We start from the raw sequence: 23,457 nt of genomic DNA, 5'->3' as shown, positions 1-23,457 counted from the left end.
TAATATCCACAGGTTCTCCCGCATCCACATGCCTGTTCACCTTTTCAGAGAATTCGAAAAGGTTTGCAAGGCAAGACTTACCCTTAGAGAAGCCATGCTGACTCTCCCTCAGCAAGGCTTGTTCGTATACGTGTTTTAAGATTTTGTATTTGATGAGGCATTCTGCCATCTTATCCGGAAAAGATGTTAGGCCAACCGGCTTATAGTTTCCCAGGGCCCCTCTCTTTCCCTTTTTAAAGATCAGTGTGACATTTGCTATCCTCCAATCCTCTGGTACCAGATGCTTCCTCCAAGGCCTATGCCAGATATATTTATTTCCATTCGTGTGTTCCTATAAGGCACCTTTTTACATATGCAAATAGGACTCATGGGAGCCCACTCCCACTGGGTAACAGCCATGTTGGTGTGTGTGAGTCTTAAAAACAGCTTAACATAGTTTTAGTGGTGGCAGCAGCTAAACAGTGGAATAAGGAGAAGGTCTCAAGCTTCTTTCGGCTCCAATTTCTTTAAGTGCATGAGTGTCACCATGCTGATTCTTCTCCCCTGTTGTCCCTTCTTTTGCCAATAACATGCCTCACAAAGTGGGAGATGGGGTAAATAGAAATGTTTGTTGCCCAGATCAGCCTGTTTGGAGTCCTGGTAAGAAAACAGACAGAGGCAATGCACTCTTACAGATATGTATATATTTGGGAGGAGCATGCTCAAGGGTTGGCGTAGATAGCATGCTCAAGGGTTGGCAGTCAGCCCGACACAGAGGCTCAGGATCCAGTGGAGCAAAACTCCATTGGTCCCACCTCCCTCCCGCCCTTCTCCCTCCCCTGGCATGCCTCCTCCCCACCCACTCCCAGCCCTCCATCTCCCCCAGAATATCTCCTCTCCGCCTCCCCCCATGCCCCCATCATTTGCAGGTCTGCGCAGCTGCAAAGCTACAGAGATTCGGTGCTCCACCGGCCCTAGCCACCTCTGGCCAGCGCTGGGCTAGCACTGCCGCTCCACTGACGCTAGGGCCTGCAAACGTGCACATTTGCACTCTTTAGGATTGGGCCCTAATTCGTTTGACTGGTCCATTTTACGAAAATTCAAGTATTGTAAAAATCTCTATATCAGTGTCTCTCTTTTTTTTTTTTTAAAGAATATGACCAAAAATGTAAATTAATATTCTATATTAATAAACAAATGTAATAAAATGTAATGTAATTAATAATAAATAATCAATGTCATAAAATGTAAATCATCATCATCATAATAAATTGTAATTCTGTCCAGAAATACAAACTGTGTGTCAGCTTTGGTTACAAATTAGTAGGAATGATGAGAATTAATTGAATATAGATTTCTTTTTCCTCATATTTGGTGCAGAGAAGAGGAAAGAGTTATGTGCTTTGTAACCTGCAATTCACTAGACTGAAAAGGGGGACACATTTCAATCTGCGGTTTAAGATGTGTCCATGAACCCACCCAATGAAAATGATTTAAATGTGCAATTCGTGACTGCCACACACACACCAGCTGAGTTCAAGACACACCTATCGAGTCTACCAGGGCGCCACACAACATGCCTATCTGAAGGAGCACTTCAAAACATACCATGCCATGCCCCCCTCCGGAGTATTCCACAGGATTACACAGTCAGCTATTCCAGGGTCTCCTACTGGTATATAATTAGCATCAGCAGAGGTTAATTACAGTTTCCCATAAAGATTCATTACAATCAGGAGGAGTGTAAAACCCATTTCAGCTGTTTAATTATTCTACAAAATATAATTACACAGCCCATGTAGTAGTCACTGTACAAAAGACTTAGAACAAGCTTTGAAATCACCATTTCAAAAAACCTGTTCTGTTCCCTCTCACACACAGGTTTTCCACATTTTATTCTTTCTTTTTTTTAAGACCTCGATGGAGAAGTTCCAATGGGAGAGGGGGGCAGGATCTGGATAATTAAAACAAAAACAAATTGGAAGATTGGTCAAAAATGTCCAGTTGGCAAGATTAAGCTCTGAAAAGTCACTTGGAAAGACAGCATTGGACATGGTGCTCTTGATTTTCCTTTCACAAATTTGTACCCTTTATTTTCTGCATTTGCCAAACAAGGACCTTACCATATAAAAATATAACCATCTCTCTCTCTCTCTCTCTCTCTCTCTCTCATACATATATATATTTATACATGTATATATACATATATATGTATATATACATACATGTATATATGTAAATGTACATGTATACATATATATGTATATATATGTATATATACATATATATATAGGTAATTGTAATATTTGGTTTTCATATTTTTGTATGTTTATTTTTACCAAAATATTTCTTTTTTTAAAACCTATTTCAAAACTCCTTTTTTTTTTTCTAAATGTAATAGTATCTTAGTATTTTAAAAGGCTTCAGTTAAGGGAAGAGGTTAGGGAGCTTATAAATCCTCACATGCACCAAAACCATGGAGAGTATGAGGCATTTGCCTTAACCCCTATTAAACCCCTATTAAACCCTTAAAGCGCTGGATCCCAGCCCCACCTCCCACTCCTTTCCCGCCTGCCCCCAGGGCCGACCACCGCCTGCCCTCTCCCTGCCCAGGAACTCCTCCCTCCCACCTCCTCACCGCCTCCTCCCCACCCACCCCAGACACTAGTGTCGGCCCAGCCAGACCAACACGAGCCTCTCAGAGAGGAAGCCGCCGCAGAGGCTTGTCAGCCTCTGCAGGCCGGTACTCCTCTGGGCACCGGCCCGGCTTCCTCCCAAGGAGGCGCAAACGTGCCTTACAGCACGTTTGCGACCCTTTTGGGCCAGTGCAAGTCCCTCTGGATTGTGCCCTTAGTCTTTCAGTTCCAGTTCTTTTCTTCTTCAAACTGAGGGCAAAAGTGAGTGAACATTGGCCAGGGAAGTGCACATACTCAGCTTTTCATAGATGGCTTCATTTGAGCTAGGGAATGGCATGCAATACTAGTGAGAGGCTGTGTATGTAGCAATGGAGGAATAAGGTTGATAAGGACATGAATATGGATGATGACGACGACGACGACAATGAGAGGACAAAGGTGTTGTTTTGGACCTGTTGAGAGGAAAAACTAATCAGCAAAAAGTGATTTTTCCATACCATATAGAGAAGATAGAGAGCCAACTGATTTTCTCTTTTAAATGACATTGATTTGAACCATGTTTGCAGGTAGCAATTGTACATAATACTTTAGGCCCCAATGGAGCCAGATTTTAAATACCTTCCCTATGAATAAGTGGGGGCTACGCCCATGTGCTAAATTGTTCCCAATGACAACGCTGGCCAGTGCTGGGCTAGGGCAGGGTGGTCGCCCAGCTTCTGTGGCTCGGTGGTCTCCCGGACCGCCGAGTCACAGCACGGTAGCACCTTTACCTTACCTACCTTTTGGTCGGCGGTAAAGTGAGTGGCACCATTTAGGGGAGAGCACCAGGACGAGGTCTCTTGTTATCTGGTGTGCTCCCTGGGGCATTTGGTGGGCCGCTGTGAGATATAGGAAGCTGGACTAGATGGGCCTATGGCCTGATCCAGTGGGGCTGTTCTTATGTTCTTATGTTCTTATGTGGGGCTGCTTATCTAACCTGGGAGAAGGGGATGAAAGGTGCCTCCCAGCCCTTCTCGGTGCCGCCAAGCCTGGGCTCCCCGGGTAGCTCAGGATTGGGCTGCCCGTCACCTCCAGGAATTACAATATCAATTATCCAGAAATTTCTATTTTTTACTATTGTTATATTGGTTGTATCATGTTCAGGGTGTCGACTGAGGTGTTATTATTACTGAAAATATTCATTTGTCAGGCAAGAGTACACAAACAAACATGCACACACAGGGGACCAAATGCAAGTAGGGTCTTTCTTCAGTGGGCTTGTGACAAGCTCAGAGGAACTGAGCTTTCAACAGGAATGAGAGATTGACAAAAATATAACACAGTAATTTTTATTGTGGGAATAAATTTACAATAAAAGGTATGGAAAATGAAGAATAAAATGCAATAGAATATATTGGTTGCTAGGTAGCTAAGGAATAAACTTCCTGAAAAGGAGGGGAACATGGACTGACAAAATGTAGGATGGAGGAAAGACAAGAGGGAAATAGAATGTAGATGGAGGGATTTTAGCATTCTCTGGAATTGGAGAGATCACCCAGGAGACAGTGACCTAAGGGGAAATAGAGGGTTTGGGATGCATCAGGGAAAGACAAGAGGACAGAGTAACAAGCAAGGGGAAAGCTCAGGGTGACCAGATGCCATAACCACAAAAGAGGACAAGGCACCCAAAAATGTAGGACATCCAAAACAAATGTAGGACATGACAAAATAAAAGCGGAAAACACTTGCATAGTGATTTCATGTGGTTAATTTAAATACTATATTACTTATTATTAAATTTAAAACTATATTACATTACATATAATTTATTAATTACAAGAAGGCTATGCACTACCTGCAGGGCCCACTCACAGGGAAAAGGAGGACATTTAAGTTATTTTCGGGACATGAAGCTAAAAAAAGAGAACATGTCCTGGAAAAAGAGGACATCTGGTAACACTGGGAAAGCCAAATAGAGACGCAGGGACATGGCTGCTGCAGATCTCTCTGTAATTGAGAGGCAGGTCATAAAGAGTGATTGAAACAATTCAAAATCACCTAATCACTTTGCTCCCTGCAGTATAGCACCCCTAACAGATACATCAGTCCTTCTGAGCATTGGACTGGTTTTTGCTTCCTTGTAGACAAAGACTATGGAGCTGCACACCCTGAGGTCTTGCTGTATTGATTATGAGGTTTATATAAAGAGAAACCTGAGGAATAGTCTCTGGGCTCCCAACCTTTATCAGTGAAATAATAAAACTAATGGAACATACATGTGCCCTGCGCTCCAATTAGCATAGGGCTCTGACTGAGTTATCAATGAAGTTAGTGAGCGTAAGCTAGGGATCAGAGACATTCTCTTTAGTGACCTAAACAGTCACATTTCTTAATGCTTCCGGGACTGTGGAACCATTTGCAATCTGAATTCATTTGTGCAGCAAGATGCAGTCACTTGTAGAATTTTTCTAGATGGGGGGGGGGGGTTATTCCAATGAACCAAAGTTTTGCCTTTTACCAAAGGCTTGTTGGCCTGATACTTTTGTGGCATGAATCTGATCAAGGACAACATGAGTCTGACCTGGATCATGTGCTTTCTTAACATCTTAACATGAACCCATGACCAGGTACAAATGTTGTCATACATGTCGGGCAACTAACTTTTATTATTATTATTATTATTATTATTATTATTATTATTATTATTATTATTATTACTACTACTACTACTACTACGACGACGACGACGATGACAAATATACTGCTTTCACAGCTGCAGCCTAAAGTGGTACAGTTTTGCCACATGATAACCTGTTTGTCAGGGCTGGCCTTAAGTCAATTTACCTGATTCTGTTGAATCGAACCCTGCTCTCCAAGGAGCACTACACTGCTTCAGCCAGGATCTCGCTGTTCAGGAAGCCAGAGCAGTGAGTAGAGCATGTGGGCCACCCCTTGTCCATCTGGCCTGCAATGGGCCTTATGGAAGCAGTCAGCTGTGATGTCATCCTGTCACCGCCACCTACTTCTGGGTGTCGCTGCACTTTACAGCAGGTGCTATTGGCCATGGGCATGCCTGCTAATTGTTGGGGTGAGTAGGGGGGTCTGCGTGGGAGGGGGGGCATGAAAACATGTGCTGTATTGGGCCCTGAAGCTCCTAAGGCTGGTCTTGCTTTTTGTCTAGACTCAAAATAGAAATCTAGGCGGGAACTCGTAGCTTCCCATAACTTGTTTTTTCTTTCTACGGTATATATGAGTCAAATGGTTAGTCATATATAGCTTTTTAATGCTAAATAAATTGCCCTTGTGAGATTGACTGTGTGCCTGGGGTCTTGATTCTTCTATGACTCTTTAAAAAGGATCTCAGGGCAGTGTTTCATCTCAGGGTGAGTAGCCATGTCAGGAGAGCATGCAATTATTTTTTTCCTGCAGAGGGAGAGTTCAACACCCAGTGTTCACACTTAGTGACCTAAAATAGCAAGTAAGGGCATGTGAGTGTCAGTCTGTGCAGTGCCCTCTTAATGGCTTCCCCCCTTGGAAATCCATGCCATAGTTAGTTAAGGAGATAACAGATAAGCTGCTGGCTCATAATGTCTCTAGATGGAATATCTGTTTTCTTCCTGTTTGCATTAAGGCTTCTGTTTTGAAAGCACCATTAAATGGCTATATAACTTCATTTGTTCAGATAAAGTAAAGCTGAACACTAAATGGCCTGGAACGATAGGATGAGATGGCCTGATTACACAGCATGCAACTTTGCCTTGGAGACATAACGGCCCCCATTGTTTACGGTGACTTAATTAATATTCTGATTAAAAAAGAGAGATGCACCATGCCCTGGTGGTTAATGTACTGGAAAGAGGTACAAGACCCTCTGACACTGTGTGTATTACAGAGAGGCAATGCTATAAGCTCACATGATAACATGTCACTGAGGCAGAACCCAAGTGGGATGGCAAGGTATTCTTTCTGCAAGCTTTCTCTGGAAGAGGGCAATTAATCCCAAAATTAGTTCCTGAAGGAAGTCATCTTGGAGATTAAGTTCGTCAAAGGCCTTTGTGTGGTGCATGTGCCCATCAGTCAAGCAAGTACCTTATTAACATTCAGTCAAAAGATCTACTAATCCCCAGATGATGTCGTTGGAAACTAGAAGGAACTGAATTTAGAGCTCTTGTGTGCATAGCTGTTATATTCTGCTTATGGTATAAAAAACCATGTTTGCTGTTGCATTCCAAACAGATATTAAGTTTGAAGAAATTTGTAGCCAGGTCCACAGAAACACATGAGCCAAAACTGGAGACTAAGGGCCCAATCCTATCCAACATTCCAGCACCGGTGCAGCCAAAATTCAGCCCCAAAATAATGGAGCAAACATTCCCTTACGTTGAGGTGGCCTCCATGACTGCCTCCCCACCTCAGGAAGCAGTGCATGTCTCATTGGCACTGCTGCACCGGCACTGGAAAATTGGATAGGACTGGGCCCTGATGGCCCTTTATTAAATGATTCAATGAAATCAATCACAATTAATACAAAGGCATTATGATTTTGGATCCTTATTGCAAAAAAAAAAAAATCAAAAAAAATCTGCACATCGCTTTTGTGAATATGGCCCATGGAGGTAGTTTGATTTAAAACAGGGGTGTCAAACTTGTTTCATAAGCAGACCGATAGCATTCATGATGCCTGCGGAGAGCAGGAAGCGATGTCATTATGCAGGAAGTGATGTCATTAAGCAGGTCATGACCAGAAATAAGCACTTTCTTCTCACTTAGGAACTCATTAGATGCAAACGACACAAGAGAAAATACACAAAACTTGATCATATTTTCAAAATATGGGAGAGCCCAAATATTACACACGCTGCTCTTTCAGTAGTGACACCTCAGCAAAGCTTAGCAGCTGGTGGTGGTGCTGAGAGAAACTGAGGGTCAGATAAAAAGCTTCCAGGGGTCACATCTGGCATGCGGGCCTTATGATTGACACCCCTAATTTAAACCATTGAAAAAAGAGATCAGTTTAGATCAATGCTGAAATTTACATTTCCATACCTGTATGTATACTGACTGGTTGCTCTAACAATTAAATGTACTGGTTGCAATTAATTAGATATTTTTGACAAACTTGGACATTATTGTAAAATGATTTGGTCATGCAGCCCATTTGCCTTTGACAGTACAGAATTCTATCTACTGGCAAGATTTCTATTTGGTTTCTCTGTACACGCACAAGGATACCAAGCAACACACTTCCTTGAAAGCCAGCTTGCGCTCTTTATGTACATCTCTTTGGAAGTAAGTTCCATTGAACAAAGTGAGATTTACTTCATGGGGATATAAGTGTGCAGACCCATAAGCAAAGGTTACTGTAAGAGTTAATAGGTAGAGAAAAAAATGATTCTCCGTTAGATATAAAGTAAATTTCTCTGTTTGGTTTGTAAAGTCATAAAAATTCATAATTTGATTACTGAGCACACAATGAAGAGCTCAGCTGGTCAGAGAGCAGAAAACAGGAACATAAGATCACCCATATTAGTGAGTGAATGATCTTAATTATATGGTTGGCAACCTTCAGTCTCGAAAGACTATGGTATAAGGCTACAGCACCCGGTATTCCCTGGCGGTCTCCCATCCAAGTACTAACCAGGCCTGACCCTGCTTAGCTTCCAAGATCAGACGAGATTGGGCATGTGCAGGGTAATTATATAGAGAATGGCATTTCCAAGATTCTAGTGCCTGAGATGACTTGATAGTGTTCAACAGTCCATTCCTATCCTGGACCAGGCCATAGCATACAGCAGCACTAGTGCAGCCTGTAGGCTGACTGGGGACCATGGTGCTGTGTCACCCCATGGCTTACCTGGATCTGTGCCAGCCCTTTGGCTGGCATAAATTCAAGTGGGTCCACAGGGGGCATGTTGAGGCTGGAAAAGGGGCATCAGATATTGGCAGAGGTACGGCTGCTGATATCCACCCTAGCCACTCTCAGCATGCCCCTGATCAAGTCTGTCCTAATCTTCCCTGGAATGCCCCTTACCACTGACTTACCAGATCCAGTGGGGGCTGGGAGCTCCATAAGTGTGCACCCTGAGCTGCACTGGTGGCCCCAGCCTTCATGTTGTCACTCTGGCTGCTGCAGGTTTCATCAGCGCCAGGCTTGGATAGGACTGGGCCATAGGTCCAGTTGAAAGTGCACTATAACAATCACAGTACGTAACTTCTCATCTATAGTGCCAGACCTCACATTCAGATTTTTCAAAAATTGTAATTCTGTTTTGCATGGAAAAGCAGTCTTTGACAATGTCACGATAAGCATATAATTTAACATTCTATTGCATTAAATACAGATCTCCTTTTAATACAGGTTTGATTGACCAATGGTAGTGTAACAATTGATTTAAAAAATAAACATTTAATTCAATTAAAAATATTATTTGCTTAATTTTATAAATCATCAATTTTTCCTCTACCTTTTCCCAAGCTGTGATGCCACCATACAGGTGGAAATAAATGACAGCCTTTGCACATCCCTAATTGAATTCCAAACCATTGTTCAACCTTTTCTGGCATTCCTATCTATTTTTCTTTCATAATTCATTCACCTCATTTTTCAGCTTCCGCCTTATGGAGTTGATGGCATCTCCATAACCCCCATCAGCTAAGTAAGTCCAGCAGACTAATTGCTTTCAGTTGAGTGTCTTGGTTGATGGTGGAGAAGCTAGAACCCAATTTATCTAGTAATTGCTCTGTTCATGGAAACCAGCATCAAAGTCTTGATATGTTTCACTGTTGTCTCCTGGGAAGGCTCATGTCTCATTCTTATGCTGATATGGCTCAGAAGAGTCAGAGGACTACATTATATTTGCTCTGGCAATTACAAGGTTTCTTATTCCATTGTGCACATTCCTCTGAACTAAGATTAGCTTAACTGCGCTCCCTTTGAAAACTTGCCTACCCATCAAACGCATCAGGCCTAATGCATTCGGTAGCCACGCAAAATCAATGAACAGCACCATTTTCTGCTTCCTGCAATGATCAATAGGATTCACATAATGGGCGGAAAATTTTTAATCATGACAGCCCAGCATCTAGTGGGCATAAATCTTCCCTGCATTATAACCTCTCCTATTTCCCACTAGTGTGAATGGGCAGGTATTGAATAATATTTATCTAGCAGATACATTATGAAAAGCAATACAATTAGAACTTCACACCTCAGTGATGATAGGTTGAATCCCAGAGGCCTGTTTCCTAGACAATGCCCAGGCTGCCATATTTTCAGTTTTAAAAACTTTGTTGAAAAAGTGCAGGTCTGGTGGAAGGATCTAGGCTGAAACATTGATGGATTTGGAATAGAAGTAACTTGAGAAAACTCTTCAAAAGGAGATTCCGACACAGTACAAGTGGGTTAGAAAATGATGTTTCAGATATTTTAGCTCCCACATAAATAATCAGGTAATGGGAGTAAGATCGACTATAATTCTGAAATTCTGAAGGATGCTAAGCAGGGACCATATTCTTCCCTTCTAAATGCCTTATTTAGAGACCAGTCCTATCCCCACCATCTTCCCCCGCGCAGCCAAAACTGATGGAGTGCGCACTGAATGTAGTTGTGGCAACTGGAGAGCCAAGGAGAGATAAGCAAACATTTCTCTTACTTACTTCCAGGTAGACCACCTGTTTGCCAATGGATCTCCTTGAACTCACAGACCATCTATTTTGCTGGCATAAGTCCAAAGAGAGGCAGATGGCATGTTGAGCTGGAAAAATGGGGATAGTATTCCAGTGCACACTGCTACTGCTGGAATGCAGACCTTCCAGTCCCTGCCCACCCCACTCCCTTCTCAGAACCATCCATGACCTGCCCCTGAAAGCACCTTTCCTGCTCTGATGTGAGCTCTGTCCATGTGGGGCAAGTATGTGGAGTCTCTGTCCATTCCTGCTGGTGGATTGTTGCACTGTGTTCCTCTTGCCCCCATTGCCTTTCCTACTCATCAAACACATCACAAATTCATCACGTCACATCAAACACATATACATGCATACAGTAGCCATTGCAAAATCTATGAAAAGCAAGATGAGCATGCAAGCTCCCAGTGAAGAAGCAGGTGCTTCTAACATCAGATCTGGGCAAATGCACAAAAGGGTGTGTTTGTGAGAGAGAGGGAGAGAGAGAGACTGCTTTTTATAATCTGTGGGTGTTAATCAGGTTTCACCGATGACATTAGGTACTGGGATGGGTAGTCACTGAATTTTCCACTCTTGGAAATCAATGAGCCGGCTTAAAGACGTTTATTGATCATTTCAAAAAAATAATACTCCACAATACAAAATAAGAAGGCAAATATGGCTACTGGCTTTGAATGACTCAGCAGCTTCTTCAGGATGGTGAAGCAGCAGAGAAGCTTCTGGCAGACCGGTTCAAAACAGGTGAGAAGTAGGCAAAAATTTGAGGGAAATCAAGCATTTTCACCTCAGCTTCTTAGGAGTGCACCCACCTAATCCCACCAGCCTATGAGGACATTGTATGTATTGGCTCCAACCTTGCCTTCCACGTGATCCATGTTTGTTTCCTCTGAGAAATGCTGAACACACACACACACACACACACACACACACACACAGAGAGAGAGAGAGAGAGAGAGAGAGAGAGAGAGAGAGAGAGAGAGAGAGAGAGAGAGTCACAGGGAAGATTCATCCCTGTGTTCAGTGCTCCTTACAGAAGACAAATACAGTCACAGGGAACGCTGGGTAATGCATGTGCATTATCAGAAGGTGAATTCCTAGACAGCTCTCATGCATTCATCTTCCCTTGCAAATGAATGCCTGAAAAAGGTTTTTGTCTAACCCATGCCCTGGTGGTTGTTTCTGCTGAATGGAACAGAAAAAAAACACAATGACACAAGAGAGTAAAGGCTTGTGAGAGCAGAACACTTCACGAAATGTGGAATGAACAAACTCATCTCCTTTGGCTCTGTCACATTTGCCTCTCTTTTGACCTCCCCTTTCATTCTCCTGTAGATCAGTCACAGCAATTTTCTCCCGTACCACACAGAGACAGCAGCTCAGTAATCCTCCCATCATGCCAGATAGCACAGCATGGAGGATTCTGCCACTTCCCTGAGAGGGGGGTCGGGAGAAGTTGTAGGACATATGTGGCCTGAATTGGGGCAGATATGGCACCCCTATCGGTGCACCCCTTTTTAAAAAAAATGTTGCACCCTTATCACCACTGTTGCTGCCTCTCCTCCTCCTTGCCTGCCCAGCTGCTTGGAAGCAGTTGGCTGGGCAAGGGGATGGGGGGGCAGGGAGAAACACAGTGGACCAATCCACAGGCTCTCATATCTTCTTCCTCTTGAGGTCCTCCACCCATCACTGCCTCCTCTGGCTTGCTTCTGCCAGCTTCGTTGAAACACACAGCATGCTCTGCCTATCTGTTTTGTTTCAGCGGGACCATGTGGTGAATCAGTGGGAGGCAGTGTCGATGGATGGAGGGTCTCAAGGTAAGAAGAAGGAGGCATGGCAGTGATGGGGTTCTTCCTCCTTTTCCTTGTTGCCTGCCTGACCTCCTTTCTGGACAGGCAAGAAGGAAAGTGGAGAGCTCCTGTGGACATGAGCAATCAGAACAGGATGACCCTGCTACTCCTTACTGCATCTTTGTCTGTGTGATTGCTCACAGTGGCTGCTCTGGAGGAAGGGCTGGTCTGCTGCCGCCCTAATCCTTAGTGAGTGGGAAGAGAACTGGAGCACCAATCAAAAGATCATCAGAATCGTGATTTGAAAGGGCCATGGCTCAGTGGCAGGGCACCTGCTTTGCACTCAGAAGGTCCCAGGTTCAATCCTCAGCAACGTCTCCAAATAAGGTAGATGAAATGTTCCTGCTTGGAACCTTGGCGAGTTGCCACCGCTTTGTGTTGATAATCTTGAGCTAGATTGACCAATGGTCTGACTCGGTATTAGACAGCTTCCTATGAAGCATCCATGCGGGCGTGGCAGTGGGCGGATGTGTGGTCCAGGGCACTCCTCATCCATTTGCCACTCCCTGCCAGCCCACTGCTTAAAGCAGGTGTTTCAGCAGCATCATGCCTGGGCTGGCCCTGGAGAGCAACCACTGCAGGTGAGCAAGCACTGTCTCTGTTAATCGATGGTGCAAATTGGTTGTGTATTGATTGCAGTGGTTACCCTGCACATGACCAATCTCATCTGATCTTGGAAGCTAAGCAGGGTCAGGCCTGGTTAGTACTTGGATGGGAGACCGCCTGGGAATACTGGGTGCTGTAGGCTTATACCATAGTCTTTCCAGACTGAAGGTGGTGCAAATTGATTGGTGTATCCTGCAGCAGAGCAGAAGAGTACAAGAAGGAAGAAGGAGCGACTTCTCTAAGAAGCAGCACTTCCACCGCTCACCCGTAACCTGCCTTTCTCAGAGGCACAGCAGTGGGTCTGAGCATGTCTGTGAGTGAGGGGAGGAACCCAATGCGCAGTCAAAAAACATCTCTTTCCATTAACACTCTTAGAGGTATCACCCCAATTAAAAGCAGCTTCTGCGAGACAACCTTTAGTCACTCAAAGCAAAGCAACCATTATTCATAATATTCTGCAGTAAATGTCTCTTTTATAACTGGTGAATTGTAATGGCTCAGTGCTTCGTGTTCACCTTCTCCTGTAGTCTGCCTAATTGGATGAAGAAGAAAGTGCCCGCCAATCCTAATGTGAAAAAATAAAAGGTCAGTTCAATAAAGAATGGTATTAAATTACCAGATCTATTAGACTCTTCTAAACTCTTTGGTCAAAACTGTTTAACAGTGGTTGAGAATTGTATAGCCTTAGTCGATGCTTGCAATAAAAATGGAAGTACATCCAGGGAAAATTACCAAGGCTATCTTCACACAGCAAATATTTGACACAGGACAAGTGCAGGACTTCTTTTGTAGTTTGTGTGTCTGGCTGCACTAGTTAACGAAAACTTGCTGCGTAATTACTACAGTCCAATTAACAGAAGGAGAACATTTCTGCAGTGTTTTGAGATGAGAAGAATTACATAAAGATCTGTAAGAAAGTGAAATACATCCACTGCTGGTTTTTAAACAACTTCTGACTGTTGAAAAGCACTGAGCTTTATAGCCCAATCTTATACTTACCACGGAGAGGCGTCCATCCTCAGACCCTGCCTTGCAATTGTGCTGACGGCCATAAGGACTGGACTGGGGGTTCCCAAGAGCCACAAATGGCCCCCGGGCCAAGGTTTGGGCACCTCCTGTGTTAGATGAATCTAGACCAAGATGACAAACACAACTCTACTGAGCTGTGAAAGTGTGATTTTAGGGGTACACTGCCTATAGTATATGTCTGTTAGAGAGGAATTGAGTTAACCGCATTCAGTGGTCCATGTTTATAACATGCTTGAGCCATAATATACATACAGAAGTACATATGTGTAGATTTAGGCCAGTGAGGTTTGGGGAGGTCGTGAATGATTAAATTCCTGTGATAAGTTTGAAAAACAACTGAAATTAGAACCATGAGAATGACTGTTCTTCTTCTTAAAGGTCTGGATAGGAATTTGTGTATACTTAAAAGCCATAATGACCCATGAAACGATTGTTGGCAGAAACATATTAATCACACCTTTTCCAAGGGGCTTTCCAAGATCTTTCATAACCGAGGTTATGAATATTAAACAAGGTTCAGATATGACATAGTGTTTAGGGGAGAGGCTTTTCCTAAAGAAGGAATAAGGAATGCAGCATAAAAAGATTGTCCAAATTAGTAAAATTGTGGACCGATCATAAACTTGTTTATGTGACTTGTTATGAAAGTATAGAAAATTACACATGGGCTCCATTGTTTAAAAGTTCATCTGATACTGATGGGGTCCATCAGTAAAAGTTACTGATGGGGTTCATCATTTGTTGAAGATAAGACTTCATGGCAGGCAGAGAAAAGATCTATGTTTAAGATCTGTAAGGTTGGCTTGTAATAAAATAAAACTTCTGGAATAGAATAAAACTTCAGGAAAATTCTCTAAAAAGTTCCTGACTGTTATGCAGTACATCAGTAACGAACCATAAAATTTCTCCATCATCAGGTGCACACTCAAATCTTATGGGCACTCTCCCTGAGAAACGTTGCTACGAGTTTCAAGCGAGATTTCTTTTATTATCCCTGAAGTTCCCATGGGTTTTTCACCTGTTGCAAATTCACCTTGAAATATTTGCTTTTAATTATGGTGATTTAACAGACCTTGCTGTAACAGACTGTGATATAACAGGCTTATAAGAACATAAGAAGAGTCCTGCTGGATCAGGCCAAGGGCCCATCTAGTCCAGCTTCCTGTATCTCACAGTGGCCCACCAGGTGTTTCAGTGAGCACATAAGACAACACCTGCATCTTTTGCCTTTGGAAACAAGAGAAGTTTTCTTCTTCATTAAAAATTGGTCATGTATGTTTTGTGCATGTACATCTCCATTGACTCCAATGCACAGAGGGATGTCATAATTTTGAATGGTCTCGCACAAATATCCTGTGTACATGTTGGAAAATGAGCACATCAGAGAGAAGACTATGCTATTTTTTTTTCTTTCTGATATGCTACATGACTATATGCAGGGAGTGTTTTTCTTTTCTTTATTCTTACTAATTCATTTTCTGTTAACCATGAGGTCCAGAGGAAGCGATTTCCTTTTTGTTTGTACTAGAGCAGTATCCCTGGAATGTTACTTAGTGGAGCAGAGTTGCATTTGTAGTTTTAAAAAGGTGCATCGACCCTTGTATGGAAGTGATTGCAAACAGCTTGTTCCTTCAGTGACCTCAGCTCAGTGCTAATGCCCAGAGCCGGGGATGCATGTTTCACCCTCAAAAGATACAACGAGGCAGATATAAAATACCAGAGAGACACCATTAGCCTTGGATCAGTCATAAATAAAACTCACAGTCTTTTGACAAGGACAAGATCTTGCCTGGGTGTTAAGAAAAGGAGAGGGACTTGGAAAAGTATGTTTCTCATTTACCGTCTTGTAACCACTAAATAGCGAAACTTATAGTTTCTCACACACACTTGCAGTGGCATGCAATGATACTCTGTGAGTTCTGCATGGCATCTGCTACCATAGCTGGAGGGATGTGCAGAACTCCCCCCCCCCACAAAAAAAAAAACCGTGCTTCTCTTAAATAAACTGATTTGACAGTCCTTGAACAGATGGTCGACTTTGGAGTTGCTCAGGGTGGTGTACATGTACATGGCTCCTTCCCTCCTTTTGTCCTCACAACAACCCTGTGAGGTAGGTGAGGCTGGCCCAAGGTAACCCAGGAAGCTTCACGGCTGACCAGACCATGGTCAGCCATGGTTACTCCTACTTGTTACTCGCCAGTTCTGTGGTGTAGAGTTTTTCTTCCATTGGGAGTGTGTCTTTCATCTGAAGGGGGGGTTCGGATCTAGAGTACACTGACTCCTTCTTGTCTCTCCTATGTCCCTCTCTTGTCATGTTGGCAACCTTCAGTCTTGAAAGACTATGGTATAAGCCTACAGCAGCTGGTACTCCCAGGCGGTCTCCCATCCAAGTACTAACCAGACCTGACCCTGCTTAGCTTCCGAGATCAGACAAGATTGGGCATGTGCAGGGTAACAGTTGCTGTCAAGTCCCCATCTCCTCTCCACTGTGGCCTTTCTGCCAGCAGTGTTGCTCCAGCATCCGAGTCACATTCAAATATACCAGTGCAGCATCATTTCTCAAGTTGCGCCAGCATCCATGGTATATGTGCCAGCATAATTCAAGGATGGGGTTGGATCTGTTTGTCTGGGACTGCCCTCAGGGTGTTCTAAATACTGGTCTGGATAGAAGAATGGCTTAATTACAGCCTTGTGCACTTGCAGCATGTGCTCTACCACATACCTAGGACACCTTGCTCAAAAATAGCTGTGGCAGGACCCAAATCCATAGAGTTTGAGTGCCTGTCAGGATCTAAATGGCCAATATGCTTTCCAATGCACCACAGACTCCCTGGAATGCATATGGGTCTTGAAAGGTCACAAGGTTCAATGGTTAATTTGCCAAAATAAAGCATTCCTATGGGTTATCACAAAAACAAGCAAACAAACAAAAATAGCCACCTCCTGATGATTAAAAATAAGGGGGGGGGGGGAGGAAGCCACTTCAAGGGCATAAAAAGTGTTAAGCAGTGCCTAGGGATGCTTACTCATTAGTGGTATCTTATGTTTTCACAGCTTTAGCTGCATGTCTATAAATAGCTTTTGAGGAACATTTTAACATAATGGGATTCATGTTTAATGTGGGGAATGACTTTTTCTCCCTCAGGACTTCAATTCAAATATTTAGGGGGAAAAAATTTAAGATGTATCTCAGGAAGATCTTGTGAAAAGTGCAATATTTAAACTAATTCTGAGTCTCAGACAGACAGCTTTTTCTTGGTCTTTCTTTTCTTTTTTAAATGCAGGAAGACTCTTAAGAGGACAAGGCACCAGTGGAAATTATTATAGAGCATGGTGACAGAATGACACAATGATATTAGGAAAGCATCAAGTACCATGCTCTTTCTAAAACAGTCAGGGATTCCCCTGCGGGGGGGGGGGGGGCATTTTCTGAAAATGATAAAATAAATGAGTGGCTGATAACATGTTTTCATTATTAACTAGAGTCATGTCATTAATCAACAGCCTTGATCTGTGCAAGAGCAGTTTCTCTGTTTGATCAAAAGGTGCTCCAAAAGTGACATAAGTTTCTTTGCTGACTTGTGCCACTATAGCTACAGGTACTAGGAGTTCTGTACTAATAGGAGTGTGGAGTAGGTCTCCTTGGATCCGCCATCAATCTGCCTGGGTAGGAGGTGCAGATTCAAGTAGACCCATGCAGGAGGCTTACCCCTGGGCAAGAGAACAAATGTTTCCTTACCTGGAGGAGACCTCTGGGGCCTGAAACTCCCCTGAAGGATGCAGCACTTGGTCTGGCGGCCCAGTTGCTTTGGCACAGGGGCTGTTTCCAGGAACTCACCTCCAACATTAAACAGATATACATGTATAAGGCAATCCTACTGTTCACATTGTGAAAATGAAGCAGAACCCTGAAAGGACAGAGAGTACTCTGAAATTTTCGCATCATCTCATGCTCTGCTGTTTATCTTTTTCTGTGACACACTGTGCTTCACAGTGAATTTCAATGCTTCAATGTGAAATTGATTTTATTTATCACATTTTTATACCGCTCTTCCTCCAAGGAGCTCAGAGTGGCACACATAGTTCCTTTCAACTTTTCATCTTCACAGCAACCCTGTAAGGTGGGTGAGGCCAAGAGATAGTGACTGACCCGAGATCACCCAGGAAGCTTTATGGCTGAGCCGGGATTTGAACCTGGAGCTTCCAAATCTAAGTCCTACACCAGAATCACTACAACATCCTAGCTCTCAGGATGTTATCAAGGCCCACCATTCTTTCTTTGTCAATGTCAGTAGTAAAACCCCATAAACTCAAAAGTCCATTCTTGGAAGTTTAGGGGTGGTGTCAGGGAGTGGGCACTGCCTAAGAGACCATGCCCATCATGGGGTCCACCTGGCCAGATCAAACCCTGAACCTTCAGGACGAGTACCAGCAAGAGTGCCTATTGCACCCTTGGGGAACAGAGGGGAGGGCAATGGAGTGTCCTCCTCACCATTCTAGTGCTGGCACTGAGGTAATTGCTAATTCATTTTTCTTTCATATTCCACTAGAGGTCTGTGCTGTATTTTTAGACCCTGCCCAGCCAGCTCATCCAATGCATCCAAAGGCCCTCCTGCCCTTCTGTGACATTTGGACACTTCAGTCAACCATTTCTAGACAGTTTGTATCTAGAGGGGGCCCTTGGGAGCTAATCATTGGTCTTGCAGCACTGAGTCCAACAATGAAGTGTCCAGTGGTTTCTCAAGACACATTACAAAAGGCAACACATTAAAATCCCCAATATTATGAAGATGGTTTTATTTTTGCCTTATTTTGCGATTTCTCGTTTGCAAGTGGCCTTTCAAAGGACAGTTGTAGCGCAGCACCACTTTAAACTTCTTGCCGGGAAAGATGTCACCAATAAAATGTGGAAATGACTGCAGGCAGATACGTATCATTATAGTGGGAGAGTTTTACGACGCACTAAAAAGCTCCATATAACTTTCATTCATTAGCTGAGGAGAGCGGGGAGGTCCTGGAGGGAAAAAAAAAAAAGCCAGTTCGAAGACACAATCTATGAGCAAATATAAAAAGATCATGCTGACAAGCTGGAGCTGAGCATTAATTTACAGCAGGGAAAGGCAACTGGAAGCCTGCTTCCGCCATGCAACCAGCCCTCATTCCAATTTTACATGATAGGCTTTTGTGCTGCAATTGTCGAGATGAGCTTTGCGAGGGCTGCTTCATTTGAGAAAATGGCAGACGGAGACCAGGAATAGGAGCCATTGTTGACTGTTGATTAAATAAACCTCTTTCCGAAAGGTCCCTGAATAACATAACTGTTTTAAAATTGTCTGTGTACATATTTATAAAGCAGGCAATTACAACAGCAAAGGATGCATTATTGTTTGCCGAGAACATACAAATGTTCTCAATCACATACACTTATCTCATTTGACAACGTTGCTGGTTAAAACACAACAAAAGAACTATCTCATAGAACTGCAAGTTAGAAATGACTTGAAATATTTCCTTAAAAGCCCATCTGATTTCTTCTTTGTTGTATTTGTGGCCTGGGTCTAAAAATCAGTGAGCCTGTCTCCTGTTCCATACATTTTCAATCCTCTCTCATAACTAGAAGGCTAAAGCTCTGGTCACTCTGCTTCAAAGAGATTTCATTTTTTCCAGAAACAATGCTTAATTCTGGTTCTTTTGGGATAGGAAGGCAGCATGCCCCCCTGGCCAGCCTGATCCCTAAACCCTCAAGTACTGATAAGAACATAAGAACAGCACTGCTGGATCAGGACATAGGCCCATCTAGTCCAACTTCCTGTATCTCACAGTGGCCCACCAAATGCCTCAGGGAGTACACAAGACAGCAAGAGACCTGCATCCTGGTGCCCTCCCTTGCATCTGACACTCTGACATAACCCATTTCTAAAATCAGGAGGTTGCACATACACGTCAGGGCTTGTAACTTGTGATGGATTTTTCCTCCAGAAATTTGTCCAATCCCCTTTTAAAGGCATCCAGGCCCGATGCCATCACCATATCCTGTGGCAAGGGTAAGTCACACCTGGGATGGGGAATGCCTTGGCAAGGCCTAGTGCAAGTTCCCCCACAAAGAGGGTTCCCCACAAACTGGCACTGGAACTGCCTCTAATGCAAGGGAAAGCTGTTCTTTCTATCCCTGATATAGTTCATAGAAGGAAGGGACATGGAAGGGAGGTTGTCTCACTCAATGAAAGACAACAAGTTTCTCAAACACAGTTGCAGTCACTTTGGGCTCATAAACAGAAGAACAGTATCTAGTGGATCAGCACAAAACTTCAATCCTCAGAGTGACTCAGGTTGCAATCCTATACACACTTTCCTGGGAGTAAGTCCCACAGAACTCAGTGGGACTTACTTCTGTGTAGACATGAATGGGATTGCGCCCTGAGTCTATAAAGCCATCTCAAATCTTCTATCAGCCCCATGATTTCAAGGTATCTTCACAAAACGATTTTTAAAGGGGGGTGTCCCACTAGTGTCCCACCTCACAGAACATCTCAAAATTATGAACCATCTTGACAACAGTCTGTTTCATTTCTTCTCGCTCCTATCTCTCCTATGGTGTCTGTTTCACATGTGTAAGCAAAGTGTGTCAGAAGGTGAACAGATTGGCACACAAATTTACAGACATAGTTATGAAAGATGGATACTCAACATTCTCAAGTAACCTATGAAGTGGCTTCAGCTCACAATGAGGCAAGCGCATATATCTGACTGTGGCCTCACTTTGAACCCTCAAACTGAGCCTGCCTACTGATAGACTATGATGTGTGTGTGGGGGGCATAACACTAGTGGTACTCCTCCCAGGGTCTACTAGCCCATGAGCTCCATGAATTTCCCCTCCCCCCCCCCCCACAAAGCAGGCATTCTCAGTGAATAATGGTAAGCTGGAGAATGTGTTCCATTCCTCCCTCTTTCCATCTCCCAACTTTGCACAGAGAGTCCTTCACTGAAAACTTTTGGCTCAGCTGTAACAGATCCTTCCCTGGGCTGTAATCCAGAGGACCATGTGACTAACTCCAGCAGGACCTTTTACACCCGCCTTCCTTCATTGCATGGCGCACTATCGTTGTAAACTTGGAGGAGTTCAAGAGGCTGTTTCCGTTGGAGCACAAATAAGCTGCTGTTCCAAAAAAAAAGTGTGTGTGTATGGGGGGGGGGGGTTTCAGTTCCTTGCTTCGGATTCCCAAAACATTGGGTGCACAACCCTCTAAGTTGTGACTCTTCAGGGCTTCAGTCCTGGGACGGACTCGAAATTGTAAAGCGGAAAGCAGCCCTAAAGATTTGCCGCTTTTAAACAAACCTTCTCGGCACCAATTTCAGTGTGTAAGCAAGCACGACACCCCAGGTAATTAGCAAGCTGAGCTGAAGAAGAACTGTATTTAGCTCACTAGCTTTTAAACAGAGTTATTTTCGTTTGTTTACTGAATGTCTCTTGCCACTGAAGGCTAATGAACTAGTAATGGATCTGTCAGAAATCTGTGAAGAGACAGACCTCTAAATGTTGCCGTTTTAGTCTATGAAAGCAGCTATTAGAGATTCCAAACACCTGATATGCATAAAGATGACAGGGAGTTAGTATTCAGAGGGGGTAGAGAGGCAGCCCTGTAATTTATACACTCAGGGAGTGGGGAAAAAATGCAACTGGCAGGAGGTTGAGAAAGACGGTAATCTGCTCTTCCTGCCTATCATTCACTGTTCTCTTCCATGTGCTGGTTTTTCCAGCCCTGCATTTGTTCTACTGTTTTATCGAGCCTGGATGATTTTGCTCCACAGTGGCTTAGGTTAAGACAGCACAAACACACACGAGTTGCTTCAGATGTGATGATGTAGCAGGGGCATGAACGCACCACTGACCTGAGCATAAATGGCCAAACTACATATTATGACAAGAATGCAATTGGTGCTTGCATGCAATTTTCATGCCAAAGAGCAGTCAGGGGAACCTAATCAAGGCTGAGAAGGCAGTGTAGAGGGCGTGGCTAGTGCGATGATTATAACTGCCACACCTCCAACCAACAAGAGGTGCTGTTTCACATCCTTAATACTTAGCTAAGTGCCTGTCTCTTGGAAATGTCCCTGGGCAGTTAAGATTTGTGCTGGAAGCCTGTGTTATGGAGCAACTTGCAAACCTTTAATAAAGTTTACTTCTGCAAGCATGTACTATGCTGTCAACCAGTGGTTCCCAAACTTTGTAGCATCAGGACCCACCCACCCTCCAGAAAAAGCACTTTACTAGCCACTTAAGCTTCTGTGACTATAATGATGATTGGGCAGCTGTGCTCCACCCCCAAGAAGTAGGTTGTTTTGTTTCCGCACTGTCCAATGAACACTCGAGACAACAGATATGGGAGAAAGGGGCACTTTATTTCACATTAGCAAGAGAAGCAGAGGCTGAGACCTGCAGCATCCGAGGCAGCGAAAGCCCCTGTGGTGCAGGGAGGGACCTCTGGGAGGTACCAGAAACTTCTGCCCCCAGGCGGGCATGCACCCGACTCCAAGTCGCGCCCCGCTGCTGGGCGGTGTGTCTCATCCATGTCTATCCCTTAAGGGGAAGGCAGCCGGACTGTGGACTGCGCCACCTCGAGCCGCTGAGCCTCTGAGGTGTGCCCCGCGGTCCCGGCCAGGGCCCCGTCTACGTCCTCGTGCCGCCGAGCCCCTGAGGACTGAAATAGGGTTCCGCCCTGCCTATGCCGCCTGAAGGTGCATGCCAAAAGTCCCATTCACGCCTCCTAACCCGCACCACCTGCCCTCTTAAAGTGACCAATGGCAGCTTGCAAACAGGGGGAGTGTAACCCCCTGGCCCACAACAGTCTGGGGTAGGCGAAAAAACTGCCTGTCCTTCAGCCAATCTTGGCAGGCAGCAAAAAATTCCTACCCGGCCCCAAATGGCGACCAGTTAAACTCAGACTGCCTCCAGGGCGGGCGGGCGGGTATTCCCACGTTGCCCACGTGCAAAGAAGGAAGAGGGCTGAGTCTCGTGCCCTTTTAAAAGGTCTGCTGTAGCTGCCAGACCCAGCCCCTTTCTCCTCCCCCTTGGGGAGGGACTCTCGTGCCCGGCCAGGCCAAACAAACTCCGATCACCTTTTAACTGGGCGATCGGGATAACCCTCGATGCACATAGCCTAATCTGCCCTGTCAGTTTCATGGCCATCAAAAATTGAGTCGTGACTCACTTGTGGGCCGGACCCGCTGCTACAAACCTTTATTTCACTATGGTCCAGATTCAGCTCCCCAATGCCTGCCGTTGTTCCATGGGAACAAAACTCCCATTAGCACCAAAGGAAGATTTTTCCTGAACTAGATAGCCGTGGGGGCTACAATCCAGGACAGAATCATGATAGGGGCAAATGGTTAAAGCCACTCTTCCTCCATGCTGTAGACCTGATCTAGACTGGAGACCCTGTGGCTGCTATTGACCATCTAAACAAACACACACACACACACACACAGAGAGAGAGAGAGAGAGAGAGAGAGAGAGAGAGAGAGAGAGATTGTTGAGTTAAGATGGTTGTCTGCAACTCTTTGGAATCCTTAGGCTATTCAAGAGATGAAGCATGCCCCCCCCCGCCCCTCCCAAGCATCAGGCTGAAACAGTTGGGCTGCCAGCTGAACACAAGATAGCCATAGGAAGCATCCAGGCAATCAATAGCAATTTGGGTGA

General features: G+C 44.3%; 2 pseudogenes; one reads left to right on the top strand and one right to left on the bottom strand.

Moving 5' to 3' along the window:
* Positions 1 to 8,183: 8,183 nt before the first annotated feature.
* Positions 8,184 to 8,299, bottom strand: LOC136637580 (5S ribosomal RNA; annotated as a pseudogene).
* A 4,456-nt stretch (positions 8,300 to 12,755) lies between these two features.
* Positions 12,756 to 12,872, top strand: LOC136637017 (5S ribosomal RNA; annotated as a pseudogene).
* Positions 12,873 to 23,457: the final 10,585 nt, after the last annotated feature.

The sequence above is a fragment of the Tiliqua scincoides genome, chromosome 1 (genome assembly GCF_035046505.1).
Source record: "Tiliqua scincoides isolate rTilSci1 chromosome 1, rTilSci1.hap2, whole genome shotgun sequence".
Classification (NCBI taxonomy): domain Eukaryota; kingdom Metazoa; phylum Chordata; class Lepidosauria; order Squamata; family Scincidae; genus Tiliqua; species Tiliqua scincoides.
The sequence above is the reverse complement of the archived record's forward strand: the minus strand, read 5'-3'. Positions and strand labels throughout refer to the sequence as shown.